This window comes from Pinus tabuliformis, chromosome 7 (genome assembly GCF_031772625.1).
Source record: "Pinus tabuliformis cultivar Carrire ecotype Pingquan chromosome 7, CPIR1, whole genome shotgun sequence".
Lineage (NCBI taxonomy): Eukaryota > Viridiplantae > Streptophyta > Pinopsida > Pinales > Pinaceae > Pinus > Pinus tabuliformis.
The window spans coordinates 1,926,037,170-1,926,051,448 of NC_142293.1; positions in this window are offsets into that span (position 1 = coordinate 1,926,037,170).

Here is a 14,279-nt window from a genome sequence, read left to right on the forward strand (position 1 = left end):
GAGCGAGCGAGATAACAAAAGCACCATACCCAAAATTCTTGAGTTTTCTAGTTTTCACTCTAGTTAGTTGCCCTTTCTAGTTGGCAACTACCCCTTCACACTAGTTGAATATTGTAGGTAGCAAGCACTCTACGAAAATATGCATTTAAGCCTTGGTGAGCAAGTGAAGTTTTGCACTCCCACATAATCGTGTAATAGTAAATATGATATCCCTCAAAGGAAGCCTTTCAATGGTTTTGATATCAATTCTAATGTCTTTGAGTTCAACTCCTTGAAAACAATGTTGCACTAGATAGGTGGCAGTTGTTTCACCACCTCGTCTATCCCCATACATAGAAATGTCCACTCCACGGCATGGGAGCCTAGGAAATAAATAGATTTCATAAACATCTAGTGGGTCTATGATCTCCAATAAGGTAGCACTCTTCCTGTACATTCCATTTTATCACCATCCATTCCAACAAATCTAGTTGGGCCTTCATGCCCGGGATTGTGAAAACTTTATACAGGCCATAGTTTCTCAGAGCTTGTAATGTTTCTGGATGGTTCAAAGAAAATATATCATTTTCTTTGTGTTCACACTCTCTCCAATCCATTTTTGTAGCTCAAAACCCTGCAAATAAACATGAAGGATCCTTAGAAAATGTTGTGGTAATTTTTTGTAAAAACTTTGGGTAGTTTTAATAATTTTTTCAAAACCCTCAGCGCTTTTCGTGGCTGATTTTGAAGACCAGTGCAGATTTGCGCAGTTCTAACCCTAGAAACCGCACATATCTCATTTTTTGTGTAAAAAAGTTGATCGGTGTGCGTAGGCCCGATGAAGATAAATTGCGCACACCGAGAGCATTTTTCAATTGATAAACCCCACCCCCCAAATAAAAAAAAAAAACTAAATACACGGTGAAAAGAAAAATAAACGCAATGAAAATGAAGATATCAGAGAGATTGTTTACCTTAAAAAGATGACTTGTGATTTTGTCCAACCATTTGCCCAAAATCTACCTCTGAAGTTCTTGGTGGAAAATGCATTCAACCACTCTCAAATGGTAAAAAACACAAATGGTTAAATTTTTTTTATGGTTTTGTATTTTTATAAGTTTTTAGGCCCATTAAAATAATTTTTTTACCTACTAGCCTCTGAAATCCAAATTTTTAATGTTTTTACTGTATTTTTGAGCAGTGACTATTATTTTTGAGTTTAAATGTGCATGATATATGTTATTTACGAAAATGAATCATTTTGGCGATGAGGAAATTTTTATCGCTTTTTTGAACTTGCTAAAAACTTACGAAAAAGAAAAACCAAGAGTTCTCCTTATGCCATTTTTAGAGTCCCTAAACATTAAAATATCGCCGAGTACTTGACTATTCAATCTTGTCAAAGTAAATGAAAAGTCGTCTATTCAGTATAAGTTTACCCCTTTTATGGACTGAACTAGACTAATTACAAAAAAGGTATACATTAACTAATCATGGTCAATAGAGTTCTCTCCTGCATTATTTTACCCTTTTTTGGGCTTGAGAGATTAAATTTACGAAAAATAACACTATGGAGTTTACTTGTGTTTTTCTCCTGGCTCCCTAAAAATGAAAAACATCAAGCTTTACTTTCTCCGGGCTTGATAAAAATTTACATTGAAAGGATTAAATAATTTTTCTTTTGTGTCTTTTCAAACTCTTTAAACATGAAAATTACATCGAGTTACCCCTTCAATGGACTCTTAAAACTTAAACAGTGTAGGACTCATCAATCATGACAAGATCGAACTACTCCTTCCTAGGATTCATTAAAAATAATCCGAATGAATCATCCGAAGGATGAGCTTAAAGGACAACTATATGTTATCCTCCTCAAGCTTGCAAAAAAATAAAGAGGTACTTACTAGTAATGGTGGGGGAAAAATTGGGAAAGAACATTTGGTTTTAGATTACAAAGAAATATGTCACCCTTGAACATGACACTTTGTCATTTTTGTGTTTAGGTTTGGAAATCAATTTGTCTCCTAATTGACCATACCTCATATTATATTTGAGTCAAATGCTCCCAAGTTGGAATGTCGTGTCGTCGATATGTTCAAGATAAGTTCAACCTCAGTCAAAACTACTTTTCTATTCATAATCTTCAATCATGTTGACCATCCCTGAGTCAATCCTGTATTACTGCAAATTGATTTTCTTCAAAACTTGACATGAGTGTCATGTCGTTGGCCCTGCTATGACGGGTCAATTCCTATCAACTTCAGCTCACCATATAGGAACTTGATCTAGAAACCTTTCTCAGTACCTTGGATCTTGCATGCCTTTAATGGCAGCGTTCTCGCCTTTGACGATAGTTCCTCATCGTTTACCATCAATCAAATGATTCAATGAGTGTTCGACTTGAACACATCTATTCACACTTCATAGATAGTACTGGAAATATCTTGAGAACCATTGCCATTATTGGTGGTTTCTCTAACGCTTGTTAACGGTTCACATCATTGACTAGTAATCAAGTGGCTTCTAACATGTTTGACTACGATACATTCTCTCACATGGTTAGATTCATACTACGTATCGAGAGATGGAGATCAAGACCCTAGATCTAGTTTCATCCATCCAGGATGCATGGAGTTATTAGATATTCATGATTGTATAAATAGATCCATTGATAGTTGCATCCACACTATGTCGTTTATTGACATCAATCATCAGATGTATTTCCATATTGGTTCTTTGAGACATTTATGTTTTGAGTATGGGAATGCCTACCTCAGTGATGATGTTATGTTGCATTATAAAATTGTACTGATTGTTTCAGGTCTCCAAATGTAGTCTCTAATTTGAACCTTGGCATGATAAAGCACTACAATCATCAAACATTGTTTCTAACTTTGCAATTTAGGGGGGGTAATATGTTACATGTCATTTTGTTGCATTAGGAAAATAACCACCAATTTTTATGTTTCGCTATCCATGAAAGTGTTCCAAAGCATACCCCTTCAAGATTAGAACCCAACAAACCCAAAGAGAATGAAATTCCTGGATCTCAAGGCCCAAAAACCTATTTTAGTCTTCCTGCATAGTTCCCTAGTCAATTTCTGTGCATACGCAGAAGAGACCATTAGAATCTGCACAAAAGTGCGCTCTGTCTGACACTATGGCCTACGTACATGACTTAATGCAAGTAAAAAATAAAAAGTAAAGTCTAGAAGCTTTGTTAGTCGAATCTTTTCCAACTAACAGCTTCAAATGGATGCCTACTCAAGCTTGATCACTCCCATCATTGAGCTACTTCCCTCTCTTTGTGGATCCCCTATCCCGCCATTTGTGGATCTCATCCCTTACGAAGAGGATACCAAACCTCCGGTCTATAAATCAAACACATACCAGAGAATTGGAAAGGACTATTGAATGTAGGCTTATGACTCAGAAATAATGCTATAAGGCTTTTTATCCAAGGAGAGGGTTGGAGATTGTGAGAAGAGGATTTCAACATCAAGGCCTTGAGGTTGTAAGTTTTTTATTCCTTTTATTTAATAAAAAACAATTTTTCTTTCCTAATCATGTATATTCTGATATCATTTGTGGGATTCCTTGATCACTCACATATGTTATGATTGATTATTGATTCACTTTATGATATATGTTGAGTTAAGTATTTTATTTATCTTTCATTCTATAGACTATATTCTTTGATCCTTTGTGTGTTTCTGTCTATGCAGATCTCCTTCGAAACATCATGGATAAGCTGTGGAAAGCATTGGAATGGTCTCTAAAGCATCAAGGGGAGGCTAACTATCAAAGGCACTGAAAGGGACTTCAATAGGCATTTCGTTAAACTAGTAAATGATCACTCTCATATTATTTGTTTCAATCAATCTTAAGCTAAGGAAAGGTAACAACTCTTTTGTTGTTTTTTACTAGATTTTGTTTGAGATCTAGGGAAATCCATCTTATATGCAAGAGGGATTAGTCCACCTAACAATATGATAATAAGATCTCTTTAAATTGACTTCCCTATATTTATAGAAGGGAAATGAAGACAATTTAGGAGTAAAATTGATTAAAATCCATAAAAATAATAAAATGTGTGATTACAAATTTACTAGGTCACAAATGGACCAAAAACATAGCTCGCTCAATGATAAATTGTAACAAAAATTCCTCATTTTATCCCACATGTGTGAGAAAAAGGTCTACAAAGGGTGGTGTCATCCTCTAAAGGTGAATATATCCATAAAAATGTGCCATGGATTGGTCGAAATATTGCTCCTAATTCAAACCATCTCCTCATCAACAAGGAGTCCACTCATCAACTGAAACCATCCTCATCAACATGTCATAATCAACCAAGCTCACGTCATCACTCAAATTCAGATGAGGGTGACATCACAATGCTAGGGAATGATGTCATCATATAGAAATGTATACCATCATTTATATATGGATCTCAAGTCACACTTATCATCAAATTGGTACAAAAATAGGGAAACACCCATTAATAAGGTATAATTTCATCTTGGGCACATCGTATGGTCTTTGGATTACATTTTCCTTTTAATGAGCATGCTGGCTTCAATGTGTAATGTCCTAGGATCTGGAGCAGGAGGAGAAGGTAATCATTTAGAGCTAGAGGTAAATGCTCTTCATAAAGAAGTTGATGTCCTAGCTTTAGTGCCCAAAAGGGTCATCAAGTGGTGTTCGACATCCTCTCTGAACTGTTGAAAGAGTCTTAAACAATCACTTAAGGGATGACAATTTTCCCTAGGATAAATCATCTGTAACATGCCTTCAAAATCAAGTGAAATCATCATCATATGTAAATTAACCATAATAGTATCATATTGGGCCATATCTAATGCAAAAGAAATTAAAATACTTCACACAAATATCATCTTTAAATGTCTTTCTAGCTCAGGGTTTGTAAACAACTTACTGTTGGGAGCGGGATCCCCCAAGGGCATTTTTGGGGATAAAATCCCATGTTTAAGTCAATTTTTGTAATATTATTATAAAGAATCTGCATTTTGTGGTCATATAGCGTGAATGTGTTATGTGTCATAAAGGGTAGTTCGCCCTTAGTTTTTTAAAGTAAAGTCGGCTATAAGAGATCTACCCATGGTCCGCGGACCATGGGATTGTATAAAAAGAGATAAGCTCTAAGTAGTTGGAGAGGGAAGATGTAAGAGAGTCATAGCTTTAGAGAAAGAAGTCTAAATCTTGTGTTGTAGTGTAGGTAGAGGCTCTGCAGCTGAGAGTGTAGAGGCCTAGGGTAGAAGTCCGCAGCTGAGTGCGCGGACCCCTGCAGCTATGTGCACAGGGTGAACAGAGTTTGTAACACTTGTAAGATATTAATAAAAGGAGTTATTCTGCAATTTCTATGTATTTGTTATGTTGATGGGTTTGGATATTTTGTGTATGAATTTCCTTTATGATGCTTCCATGATGCGCGAATGAATACAATTACATTGAATAATTAAAAGCAATTACGAATATCTGATTACACGGTGATAACTTTAAGTATTCGGAAAGATAAGAAAATAACTTAGGGTAATGGAGAAATCTGCATGGCGCACTGCCATAAGAATGCGAAAGTACTTGAGCCCCAGGTTAGGGCTGTGCGAAGGTTGATCATATACTTTCACGAAGGTATTGAAAATCAGAATAGAGGGTTTGTCTTAAAAGCCCTAGAACAGGATCACCTGTGCGAAGGTAGGGATAGAAGAAATCAAATGAAATCCCAACCATCTCAGGGTGCAGAAACTTGGTTCCAGCATCCCCCCATACTGCTTTGGGTGAGACATTGGTTTGCGCTCTGCGGGCTGATGCCGAAAGGGCTAGTACTGTAGGGATTTGTTTGGCTAATTAACATTGAACCTGGGTCAGGTCCCCTCAAGCCAACAAATGGTTCCGTTTTCGGGACTGGTATCTGCATAAGAGATGTGTGATGTCGTATCATTGGAATCCAACTAAGAAGGAGATTAGAGATTGGTTGGATAGAAAAATCCACGAATTCAAGGCGCAAGAGAACAGAAACTCGTGACTGACAAAAGAACAGTGGTTGGATAGATATTTATATATAGAGATCCACGAGATCTTTTTCTGCTCCTTCCTTATCGAGTTATACGAGTGGAACGCGAAGCTAGAAGATAGCCAAGGAAGGTGGAAACTTGATGGTCCTATTTTGTGGACCCCCAAGCTAGTGCGAAGGTTGGAAGCATTGGAGGATAAGATCGCCTGCGTTGTTGATCATTGGCTTGATCACGTCATAGGAGGATTTGTGACTGAATTCACTGTTAGGATATTCTGACACATAGGAAATAGTTAAGTACAACTTGGTCTAGTATAGAGTTAGGTATAGAGTTAGTCCTGTAAATTCCTACATTCGCGGTCGACACCTTTTCCAGCTATAGTGAGGCAGAGCAACACTTTTTCAAAGGACCGCAAGGTAAGTATGTAAAATATTTGAATTCTTGGATTAAAATGTTGTTGTGTGACAAATGGGTTATGCAGATACCTTGATGTTCAGAACTACGTGAAGCAGAAAAAATTATAGGAATGAAGGGAAAAAGGGTCCGTAGTATAACCCTATGATTTCACCTTCGCGAAGTGACGAAGAAGGAATAGCAAAGGTTTCTCCATGAAGTGATATTCAGTTAATAATACAAGGATTCCCACGAATACCGACTCTTCCCACACCACCTTCAACTTCACCATCCTCACCTCCAAATTCACCCGTACCACCTCCGCCTCCACCGCGATTCAGTATGGAAAATACAGTGAAGTTGCCTTTGTTCAAAGGCTTGGAAAATGAGGACCTGAACCAATTTTGGTTTGTTGTGAGGGCTGTATGGGAGGCTCAAGGTGTTATAGATGATCATATAAAGAAGGTGACATTGGTTAGTGCTCTGTAAAATCGCGCGCTAACCTGGTATATTAATTACTCTAACGATAACCTGAATGTTGGAGTAGCAGACTGTTATATACCCCATCCCATTATTACATTATTACCTTGGGTACCTCCATTGGTACCCCATATTATCCCCCCTAGGTATATAACACAGACATCCAGACAACACTAAATAGTGAATTTAGTAGGCCTAAATCGGAGGTGCAGTCGATTGTGAGATTGAAAGATATTGCGATGCAACTAGGCGAGATGCCTTAGGAACTAGATCAGAGGCTGAAATGCACAATCCATGAAGCCAACATGAATTTGACCGATGGATAGCATCACAAGTGGTTTGTGGCTTCGCTAATACCACACTTAAGGAGTGCGCTGTCACAACAAAAGATAACAACTTAGGCAGAGGCCTTGGAGATTGCCATGAGACTACACGATACTCTGATGCAAGATCCTAATCTAGGAGTTCAGAAGATCCATGCGTAGCTGAAGAATCTGTGCCTTGAGATGAAAATTCTGAGGCAGGACAGGACGGTCCGACCAGAGGTATGCGAGGAGGTATGATGCTTGAAATGCAAAAGTCAGGGTCATGACAAAGACCATTTCCTGGTGTTTTCAAACTACATTGCAGGAGGAGGGCCGATGCCTTTAAGGCCAGAAGCTCAAGCAGGACCTAGCGCGAGGCCTGCATTATGGTGCGCTATCTGCTAAGTAGTTGGAAAAGATGCCACGTATAACTGTAACTTGCTACAGAAGTATGTACAAGCACTGAAACAACTGTTCTGCAACTTTTGTAGGTCGGTAGGACATGATGAATGTACTTTTAGGAGCTATGAATTGATGATGGATAGAACTCTCGCCTATAGTGTTTAGGCTGAAACGTGGCCCCTTAACCAAAATGCAGGGATGGCATGGACAGGATTGCAGGGGCGTGGACAAGGCTGAGGTAGAGGAGGACCTAGCAGAGGTTGAGGACAGTTGATTTGCTACAATTATGGAGGACCAAGACGTTATGCCCGTGATTGCACTAATCCAACGCGTCCATCAGGCAAGTATTGCACACTATTTGATCATGAAACAGAATATTTTCCTACATGGATAGCTAGGATACGTGACAAAGGGGTGCTACCACTGCCGCCGATTCAGAACCTACAGATGATGAGGTCTGAGTCGCACGAGGAAGATCCAAATGTAAATATAGTGCTCAGAAGTGGAATCGCAACAAGAGATAACAAGGGGAAATAACCATAAGACAGTACATGGGTCCGTAAATCCCTGGAAAAAGAGGTTGAGTTCGATTTGGAGTGCGCTTGTGAAGCCTTCATGGAAGCTAAGAAGAGCTTCGCTGAGGCCTCCACCTGAGGAAGAAAGGATAAGCTTGAGCCGAAGATGGACCCCTCTATGCTCACAACTTTCCTGGAAACCTGTATGAAGTTACTGCACGATAGTAAGGCTATAATAGGGTTACAAGAACTCATCAATAGATGCCCTAGAGCTACGCTAGGTGAGCTACTCGTAGTATGAAAGATTGGCAAGCATAAAACAAGGATGGGACGGGGGATGAGACTGACCACACAGATAGGAGAGTATGAAATGGATTAGGTCATTTTGGACCTAGGGTTAGATGCGAATGTCCTACCAAAATAGAATTGGGAGTAAATGGGGAGACTTGTGCTGCAATGGTCTCTGATTCAACTAAGGATGGCGAATTAACAGAAAATCATCCCCATGGGGCGGCTACAGGGGGTGACCGTGGATATTGAGGGATTGAGCGCACTGGCTAACTTTGAAGTAATAGAGATAGTAGATGAAAACAATCCCTATCCTATGCTCCTGGGAATTGACTCGGCTACTGATATGGATAGGGTAATCAATATGAAGAAGTGGAAGATGATCTTTGAGAGGAAATCGTTGCATGTAATAGTACCCCTCGATCCTGTTGAAGGATTACGCTATACTAAACCTGTCTGCGATTATGAGAGTGATGACGACCTGGACTGTATCTATAAGATAATAGTGTGAGACCAAGATTGGGTGAATCCCACCATGGATGGATGGATTACATGGGATCGCGAGAGTTCTTGCACTTCAGACTTCGACGAAGAAATAGAACATTGGCATAATCGGTTACATGAAGTAACTATGCTGAATTGCAACATGATGACCCAGTCACTGCACTGTGTGTCATCAGAGGTAAGAAATCTACCTATTTATGATGGTATGAATGAGGTGGATATCTTTTTGGATGCATTTGAAAGGGAGGTACCCAAAAGTAACACTTTGAGGCCTTGGACTGGGCATTGCGCGCTACGCCTGCAAGATGGTGGGTTACGCACAAGGGAATCTTTGATGATTGGTGCGGATGTAGAGGGATGACGATAACACAATTTTGGAAGCCTAAGATGTGGCTGATAGATAAGTATGATGGGAAAAATGATCCGTGTGCACATTTCGCCAAATGGCCACAGGCTTATGGAGAATATCCCCAATCTGAGTGGGTGCACCTGTTCTTTCATACCTTTGATGTTATCCCAATGAATTGGTATATAGAAACAGAGCTCCACCATGGGACAGGTGAATGGGATATCCTGTGCGAAGGATTCATGATGACATTCAGTTTTGAGGATAGGTTTGACAGTATTGATGAAGAGCTACAAGAGGTGAAAGTAGCTATCTTGAGGATACCACAGGATCCTTTAGACTTTATTCAGCCTAAATGGGCTACTCAGCTAAGTTGCACGCTTGAATGTTATACTGTAACTACTAAAGAAGAGGACAAGGATCTGCGAAAGATTAACATTCTAGAAATAGAAGGCCACTGCGAGGTTCAAGGACCGCAAATTGAGAACCCTGATATAACCGCGTTGTTGAGAATGTAACAAGTGAACATTGGTACAGAGGCAAAACCAAAATTCGCAAATATTGGAGACTACTGGGATGACGCGATGGTGGATAAGGTCACTGAATTACTCTATGAATGCCATGACTTATTCCCTACCAAGTTTACGGATCTAAAAGGAATACTCAGGGACCTAGGAATGATGAAGATCACGTTAAAGCCCGACAGGAAACCAGTAAACCAAAGGCCTTACCATCTCAATCCAAAATATAAGGAAAAGGTCTACTTAGAGATAGACAAGATGCTCACGGTAGGCATCATTGAGCCTGTGGAAAAATCTGATTGGGTAAGCCCAATGGTGGTACAAGAGAAGAAGTAGAAGGATGAGATAAGGATATGCATGGATCTCAGAAAACTGGATGACGCTTGTGTGCATGATCCTTTCTCGACTCCATTCACATATGAAGTGTTGGACAATGTAGGTGTCCAGGAAGCACATTCCTTCACTGATGGGTTCTCTGGGTACCACCAAATCAAAATTGCACCAGATGATAGGAGCAAGACCACCTTCGCGACTGAGTGGGGTTGTTTTCAATACACTATAATGCTGTTTGGATTCAAGAATGTGCCTGCAATATTTTCGCGCATGGTTGTTGCAACATTTAAGGAATTTATTCATAAGTTCCTGGAGGTATATTTTGATGACTAGACTGTATTTGGGCTAGTTAAGTGCCATGTAGCAAGCTTGCGCCTGATGCTGGATACCTGTCAAAGATACTAGATTGGTCTCATTCTCAAGAAGTGTTTCTTTTTTCTTCCTTTTGGGAACCTATTGGGGCATGTGGTTTGCAGACAAGGACTGATGGTAGACCCCGTGAAGATCACAGTGATACTAAACTTGGAAGTGCCGAGGAGTGTGAAATAGCTGCGCACTACTCTAGGACATACGGGATATTACAAAAAGTTTATCAAAAGCTATGCCCAGATCACCGTGCCTATGGAAAAATTGTTAAAGAAGGATGTCACGTTCTGCTAGAATGATGACTGTAAGAAGAGCTTGGATATATTGAAAGAAAATATGGTTACCGTGCCAATTCTAGTCTTCCTGGATTGGAAGAAAGAGCTTCATGTACATGCCAACGCATCATCTATAACACTTGGGGTAGTACTAACACAAGCTGGCGGAGAAGGCTTGGACCATCCTATCATGTTCGCAAGCTGCAAATTATCCAAAGCAGAGAAGAACTATTCTACCACTGAGCGTGAGGGGCTATCTATGGTACATGCACTCCAAAAGTATAGGAAATACTTGTTAGGAGACAATTTTAAGATGTATACAGATTACTCTGTGCTGAAGTACCTGGTGAATAAGCCTATGTTGGGGGGGCGAATCTGTAGATGGCTCTTATTATTCCAGGAGTACGATTTTGAAGTTGTTGTGAAGCCTGGACGATTGAACGCGGGACCAAATCATCTGTTGCGCATCGAAATAGGGGAGGAACCTACTAACTTGGAAGAAGGATTACCTGACGTGCAGCTATGTGTAGTATGTATCACGTATGGTCATTTTGAGGATATAATACACTTCCTAACAATAGGAAGTACACCAGAAGGATACTCTATGCAACAAAAGAAGGAATTAGTGGTGTGCGCGACAAATTTTTCTTTCATTATTGTGCATTTGTATAAAATAGGTACTTATGAGATATTGCGACTATATGTATTTGATTTCAAGAGGAGCAGCATCCTCGTGGACGCACATGGGGGTGCCACGGGAGGACATTATACAGGGAGAGAAATTGCGCAGAAGATTCTACGTGCAGGGCTGTGGTGTCCAACCCTTCTTCAGGATTCTAAAGCATATTGTAAGGCGTGTGATGTATGTCACTGAACGGGCAGGCCATGGCTGAGGGATGAAATGCCTTTGAATCAAAAAATGACGCTGCAACCCTTTGAGAAGTGGGCGATCAATTTTGTAGGACCCATTCGGCCATAAGGAAAGACAGGAGCAAGATAGATTATCACTGCGACGGGGTATTTTACTTGTTGGGCAGAAGCAGAGAAGGTGAAGGATTGCATGGGTGCAACTGCCGCGAAGGTCCTATTTGAGCATGTGCTGACGTGATTTGGATGCCCAAAGATCTTGATGAGTGATCGTGGTATGCACTTCCTAAATGAGACGATTAGCGCGCAGATGGAGGAATTTCAGGTTACCAGAAGAGCACACCTTATCACCCACAAGCTAACGGAACAGTGGAGGTGTTCAACAAAGTGCTTGAAAGTGCACTGACCAAGGTTTGCAATGCTCAACGAAGTGATTGGGACCTACGCATAGCTACAGTATTGTGGGCTTATCAAACGACATGCAATAAATTGACAGGACAAACCCCTTTTAGGCTTGTCTATGGTGTGGAAGTTGTAAAGCCTATGGAATACATCGCAACTAGTCTCTGCATATCAATGCTCACATGTATGATGGATTGTGGAGCCCTAGAAGAGAGGCTCACACAGCTAGATGAGCTTGAAGAAGAAATTTTTTTGGCTGGATTTCACCAGTAGGTCCAAAAGCAGCGCGAAAAGGCATGGCATGATTGACACATCAAGCTACGCACATTTAAGGTAAATGACCTGGTTTTGTTATATGATAGTAAGTTTGATAAATTTCCAGGGAAATTCAGGATGCACTGGTTAGGGCCTTATGTTATTAAGGAGATTATTGATGGAGGAGCAGTACAGCTGGTCAAGTTAAATGGAGAACCCTCCTCAAGAAAGGTGAATCGCAGTCACTTGAAGCCATACACTGACGGTCCGGGCATGTGACTAAATAAAAGTAGCATAGTCTTAGCGCTCTAGGAAGCTGAAAGGAGGTGTGAGACTATAAACTACACTACTCAGGTTGGAGAGCTGCACGATTGGAAGATGGTGCAGAGTGAGGACGTGTCACTGGGTCCATGGCAGCGTGGAGGGAGCTATGCTACCGAGGGAGAAATCACGCAATTCAGCTGGAAAGTGACCATTAAAGTCATTGTTCATGAAAAGACGATAGAAGTGAGGCCAAATGGAGTGGGTGGCCAACATTTAAGATGAAATTTATGGCTTAGATCCTTGAAAATCTGCTGCCAAACCGCCATTAATGAACCGATTTCGGGGGGAACGGTTCGATTTGAACTCAAATTTCCCTATAAATTACAAGTGGTTGCCCAGCAAAAAGCACTTGGCATTTTGAGTATTTAGCGGTTGAGCTCTAAAACGCCTATGAATCGTGAGAAATACGAGCTTCTGTTAGTTTCTGGGGTATTTATGATTTTGTCGACAGACACAGGAATTCTTATGGAAGATCATGTCCGCACCCCAAGAAGTTATCAATACATAGCAAGTAGTAGAGGAGCTAGCACAAGGAACGGAGAGAGAGGCCGAAGTAGCTTCCCTAGAAGTAGCCTAAGTATTGGCAAAGGTCCCTAAATCCCCGAGAATACCGAGATCGAAGCCAACCCAAACCAAGGAGACCATGAAAGACAAGAAGGGCAAGCATCCTGACATACTGGTGAGTGCGTCGCCAAGACGAAACCGATCAAAGTCCACTGCCCAGGAGAAAGGCAAGGCTATAAACCTAGAAGTAGAAGAGGAGGATATTGAAGACATCCCCATGGATGATGAGGATGTGGGAGTGGAAATAGAGGAGGTTGAAGCCCAGGGTGTAGACCCTATTACACGGTTTCCAGAGTATGTCCCTCCATGCAAGCCTAAGTCCAAGGTCCCAAAGGACATTGATGAAAGTAAGACTCCCCTGCAAACCCCTTTGCTACCAGATGAAATTACTTTCGACAATCTGCGTTTGGCATGGGTGTCGATTTTGAAGCTCGAAGACTGGGACTTGGCAAACCATGAGAGGTTCTTGCACCTGGTGACCGAACAGTTGATGTGCCGCATCATAGACACAAATACTAGGATGACTACACTGGAGCCATGGAAGTGGGTTAGAGGAGTAGAGAAGGCAAGATTACTCAACTAGCTCTAGGTGCCGCACTATAACCGCACCCCCGTATTAGTTTTAGTCATCAAGCAGCTACTGTACTTGGTGCATGATGGGTGTGTGTGGCAGGAGGAATCGATACCCATCACCAATATGTTTATTCACTGCATAACATGCCTGCCGTATGTAGGCAAAAATGTAGCTATGATCTTTGGTGGAAATGGTGGCGAGCTGGCGCTCGCAGAATCAATGAAAGGAAAGTTCAAGCTGATGAAGAAGTTGCGCGGGTACGCTCTCTCTAGCATCTATGACCCCATTGTGAAGGTGGCAACACAGATCCTTGCAGGGAAGGTGATGTGGAAGTGCCGCACTGATGAGGTACCCATGCCTGTCATCGTGCTCGCACAACAATGCGTGGAAGGAGTCCAGTTTAACTGGTGAGAATACCTTTGCGGAGAGTTTCTGGTGAACTGCCGTGAAGCACAAGAGCAAAGCAATATGTTCCACTACGCGTGGCTCTTGTTGTCGATTGTGCTCGTAGCATGGGAGTTAGTAGAAGAGAGCCAATTCCCCTCAGTCAC